This window comes from Dendropsophus ebraccatus, chromosome 9 (assembly GCF_027789765.1).
Source record: "Dendropsophus ebraccatus isolate aDenEbr1 chromosome 9, aDenEbr1.pat, whole genome shotgun sequence".
NCBI lineage: Eukaryota > Metazoa > Chordata > Amphibia > Anura > Hylidae > Dendropsophus > Dendropsophus ebraccatus.
In genome coordinates, this window is record NC_091462.1 from 70046619 (window position 1) to 70052618 (window position 6000).

The following is a 6000-nucleotide window of genomic DNA, read 5'->3' on the forward strand; positions in this document are numbered from 1 at the left end:
CTGGTCATAGACCAAGGGAAGCATTTCCCGTAATAAGTGAATATTGGTGATTTGTATAACTTTTGGGGGGGCAATACAATACTTAAATAAACATTTTCGCTGGACTTCTCCTTTAGGTCCAGTTGCAGCAGTTAACTCTGTACAACATTGATTTTACAGGTGCTACACCTGTCAGGAGTCTGGTGCTCCAGTGACACAACTGGGAGGTGCAGAGGTTTCCAAAGCAGTTTGAGGCCTTCCTAGAGCCTCTGTGCCTGTAATGGTAGATCTGCATGCACTTGTACATTTTTCATTTTACTGAAATGCTTATAAAAGTTCCCTTAAAGGGAAACTATCCCTATCCATTCCTTAAAGGGAAACTATCAGCAGATTAGATTTTTCCCTATAGTGTGCTGAGGCTGAAGGTAAGTTCCTCCTCTTCATCTTTAGCATTGTTTATATGCTACTAGCAGTTTATTCCTTGTGCTAATAAGTTGTTGTTTTTTTATTGTATATCATTTCAAAATGTGTCATAAATCATATGTGTCAGAGAACAGTTACAACCCCTGTGGATTAAACTATGGAAATAGGTGTTACCATAAGTGCATAGCAGTGGCTTGGTGGCTCAGAGGTTAGCACTGTTATGCCAGCAGCACTTTAGTCCTAGGCTTAAAGTGTCATTTCGTTATAACTTTCAAAATGTGATTCAACAGTAGATTTGAAATAAAGCAAGATTGCAATTTACATTCAGTATTTTTTTTTGTCATCATGCTTTAAAACAAAGCTTTACTTTTCTGAAATCCAGGTCCTAAGGGTATAAACCCACACACCGTATATGCAGCAGATATGCAACAAATACGCAGCAGATTTGTTGGTACAGATTTGATGCTGTGTTCAGTTATTTAGATCTAATCTGCTGCGAGTTTGCTGCGAGTTTGCTGCGTATCGCAGCAGTAAATACGCTGCATATACGGTGTGTGGGTTTATACCCTAAAGGCAGCTTTTTAGTCTTGTGCTGGTTGAAAAAAAAAACCTAAATACATGAATTCTGGCCAGTAAAGAGTGTCACAGCTCAATGAATCCATCAATCAAATGATTGCCCTCTGAGTGCACAAATTACCTGGAAAATACGAAACTTCCTGTGTTTAGACTGAAAATAAAAGACTAAACACAGGAAGTCCCATGTTTTCCATGATTTAAAAAAATGAATGTAAATTGCAAACATGCTTTATTGTTTCACATCTACTGTTGATTTAGATTTTGAAAGTTGCAACAACAGTGACACTTTATAGGGGTACTCCACTTAATAATCTAAGCTTGTTTGCAATAGGTTTCTTTTACATGAAATGGGCCGTTTGTCTGCAGCACATTGTGACTCATACCCTGAAGCTGCTGAAAAACCTCACTTTTTGGTCCACTTCCTGGTCTCCAATCCTCTCTCCTCTCCCTCCCTTCTGAGACCAAAGTCACGTGATCTGTCTCTGCTCTTGCCAGGCAAGATGTAACACCTCATCTGTAACCCCCCCACACCACCACCACTGACATCACACCAATCAATGAGCACTTGGCCAAGGAGAGGGGAAACAACAAAACAGTGACAGCATCCTGAGCAGTACAGGGAAAAGGAAACCTTCATCAAAAAACGACCAAGGCCCCGCAGGGCGTGGAGGAAACATCGCTCGGGGAGGAAGAAAAGACAATTTGAGGAGGTAGTCACCCAAAGTGGTCTGGATGTCTACAATCTCTCAGCCTGCTTCCTGTCTGCGGACCAAACTAAGGTACTGTTAAAAGGCTTGACTTTTGTTCCCTCAAAAAATTTTGATTTGTATAATACTCTACAGGATGTTAACCGCTTTATGCGGACATTGACTGTGAAGAGACATTTCCTAGTAGAGCCACCAGAGCCTGAACCGGAGCTAGAAGATTCGACTCTAATGACTGATAACACTGTAAATGATTTAAATGTAATTGGTGCAGATAAAATATCTCTGAGTTTGGTGTTCCCAGAACAGGTGTCTATGCATTCACTGTTAGATTTACAAAGTGTTAACTATAGAGACACAGGTCAAATACACAATGCAACCAACAGGATGAATATCCCTAATCCGGGCTCCTACCCTATCAATTCTAGAGCCCCGATCATGGATATTTTCCAGCAGAAAGTGGAAGCAGAGCTTACCCTTCTAAACAATGGGCTAAAAAAGAACTGTACTAAAGATAACTTGAAACCAGGTGAAAGACAAGCATTGAAGGAACTACACGAGAACCCCAATATAGTCATCCGTAAATCTGACAAAGGGGGTTCGGTAGTAGTCCTCGATAAGACACTATATGTTCGGGAGGTCTTAAATATCTTGGAGGACACAATCACCTATAGGACATTACAGAGCGACCCCACTAATGCAGTCAAGACATCACTTATAAATATTCTGGATACAGGAGTAGAGTTGGGTATTATAAGCGTGAAACAGCGGGACTATTTACTACCTGATTTTCCTGTGGTCCCGGTGTTTCACGCTTTACCAAAAGTACACAAAAACATTTTTCCCCCACCTTTTCGTCCTATTGTTTCAGGAATCGGTTAATTACAGGAACGTTTGTGCATATGGCTTGATAATCTGTTGCAGCCACTAGCTAAAAGAACAATAGGTTATATTCGAGACAGCAAAAGTTTGGCTGCTAATATAGAGAAACTACCCTGATTTGCTGGGGGTGCATGGCTATCATGTGATGTGGTGGCCCTGTACCCAAGCATACCTCATGATAAAGCTCTGCAAGCCCTGAAATTCCATCTTCGTAAATATAGTAATTACAATCTAATTTTGCAGGATTACATACTGGAGGTAACACAATTTCTGCTATCCAATAATTTTTTTCAGTTTCTGGATACTTTTTATTTACAGCTAGTGGGTTGTCCGATGGGGGATAGTTTCTCTCCTTCTTTGGCCAATATCTACCTGGCATACTGGGAGGAGGTCGTCCTTCATAGCACCCATAACCCATATTTGGGGGTTATTGGGTGGTATGGGAGGTTCATTGACTACCTCCTCCTGGTGTGGCAGGGCACAGAAACACAGGCACAAGATTTTTTGCGTTACATTAATGCCAATACACTAAATCTCAGATTCACCTTTGAATATAAATTGGAGTCTATTTCTTTCCTGGATCTTACGCTTAGTCTGGTAGATGGCACCATTCACACCAGCCTGTATCGTAAACCTAGCTCAGGTAATGGTCTACTACATGCAAGGAGTAGTCACCCCCCACACGTGACACGTAACCTCCCCATAGGGGAATTCATAAGGACACGCCGTAATTGTTCAAATATAGAGAGCTATAATAAAGGAATACAGGATCTGACAGCTAGGTTGAAAGCTAGAGGATACAGAAATGAAATAATTGAACGTGCCAGGAAGATAGCGGAAAAACAAGATAGATCGTTCCATCTGAGAGACAGGACCCATAGTGATGAAATGGTTAATGTGGATGGGGTACAAAATAATAGTAAAAAGGAATTTCCCCTTACTTTTTCCACCATGTATAGTCCTCAATATAATGATATTTGTAACATCATACAGAAGTACCTACCCATGCTCTATCAGGACCACAATTGTGAACAAATACTTACCCCAGGAGTGAGGTGCGTAGCCCGGAGGGGTAAGACCATAGGAAAAATGCTGTCTCCTAGTGTTCTGACCCCGGAGAGTAAACACAATAGTGAACACAACTGGCTCTCTACTACAGGTTTTTTCAGGTGCGCACAGCCACGATGCGGCATGTGTGCGTTTGTAGCAAAACAATCAGCTGTTACATCGTACAGCACGGGGATCAGACACACAATACAATCATTTTTGAATTGTTCCACTACTCATACGGTTTATGTTGCCCAATGTACAGAATGCAGATTACAATATATAGGCTCCAGCATTAGAAAACTAAAAATCTGTATAAGCGAACATATAGGGGATATAAGAAAAGGTAGCTCTGACAATCCACGGAGCTCCGTATCAGGTTTTTCCAAACATTTCATCGAGTGCCACAATGGTAGTGTAGCAACCTTACAGGTTAGCGCTCTGGAACGAGTAAATAAACCAAACAGAGGGGGAGATTGGGAAAGCCTGCTGAGAAAACGAGAAGCTTTTTGGATTTTAAAGTTTAATACAAGATTTCCAAATGGTTTAAACTACAGAAATGATTTGTTTTATATTTATTGATCCAGTTCACGTTTTCTTCAGATAGACAGGTCATGTGGTTTGTGTTGAACAGGTGTTACCCACGGCTGTGGGAGTTCCGTCCAAAGGGGCGTCACATCATGCATAAGGTATTTATTCTTGTGTGTAACTAAGTTTACTTAGCCATGATTAAGAGGCGTTTACCTTGCAACGCGTCGGCGTGTTTTTAACTATTGGATTTTAGATGATGATGTCAAAATAAAGCTTGGAAAATTTTTTAAGAAGCTGGAGACCGAAATTTCAGTTTTTTCAGCAGGGAAAAGGAAACACAGTTGTTTAATTTATCTCTCTCTTTGTAAATGGATGGATAGATAGATATTTTGTTTACAGTGTAAAACAGATGCAGATTGAGCCAGCGGTGGGCAGATACTTGGCAGTTGGCTCTAAGGCGCAATGCATACTGGGAAATGTAGTTTCCTGGCCAGCGCCATCTTGGATATAGAAAAACATGTAACTCAGGAACGGCGGCAGCTAGAAAGACGGGAGAGAGCTAAAAATACTCAGAGGGACTCGGTAAGACGGAATACCCTTTAAATCTCACCGCAAAAAAAACACCAGTGGACAGATGTTAGCTGGATGCCCATGGAAGTTTATGACATGCTGTAAACACATGGGGGGAGATTTATGAAAGGGTGTAAATATACACCTGGTGTAAACTGACCACAGCAACCAATCACAGCTCCTTTTTTATTCTACCAGAGAAATATTTGAGACAATGCAAGATTTAACCCCTTCCCGCACAAGGGCGTAACTGTATGTCCTTGCGCGGGTGGGGGCGTTCAGAGCGGGGCCGTGTGGTGACCCTGCTCTGAACCGCCGCGGTCCCGGGTGCCGCATGTAGCCCGGGGCCGCGGCTATTAGCGAGCAGGGTCCGATCGCCGTGCCCGCTAATTAAGTCTTCAGATGCAGCTGTCAAAGTTGACTTCAGAGCAGCTTATCCCTGGTGTCTATTGGCGAGACGTCACAGGGGAGCGATCTCAGTGACTGGTGCTGGCCGGGGTCTGCGCCATAATAGCGCTGATCCTGGCACGGCATTCAGTTGCTTCCGGCTGCAGCACCCGAAAGCAATCGAGTGCCGATCTCATCGATCTATGCTACATATCTATGCAGCATAGATCTGAATGAGAGATCAGAGTGCTTATACTAGAAGTCCCCCATGGGGGCTTCTAGTATAAGTGTAAAAGAAAAAAAAAAAGTGTCATTATTAATAAAAAAAAAAAAAAACCTCCCCTAATAAAGCTCAGAATCATCCCCCTTTTCCCATGTTATAAATAAATAAAAATAAATAAATAAACATGTTTGGTATCGCCGCGTGCGTAATCGCCCAAAATATTAATTTAGCACATTACAGATCTTGTACGGTAAACGGCGTAAGCACAAAAAATCCCAAAGTGCAAAATTGTTATAAAAAACGATCAAAAAGTCGCATATGCGCAATCAAGGTATCGATAGAAAGAACACATCATGGTGCAAAAAATGACACCTCACACAGCCCCATAGACCAAAGGATAAAAGCGTTATAAGCCTGGGAATAGAGCAATGTTAAGGAACATATATTTGTTAACAATGGTTTAATTTTTTTACAAGCCATCAGACAATAAAAGTTATACATGTTACATATCGTTGTAATCGTAACGACTTGAGGAACATGTATAACATGTCAGTTTTTCAAAAGGCACACGGCGTAAAAACGAAGCCCCCCCCCCAAAAAAAAAAGAATTGTGTTTTTTTTTCCAATTTCACTGCGCATATAATTTTGTTCTGCTTTCGCAGCATATTTTATGCAAAA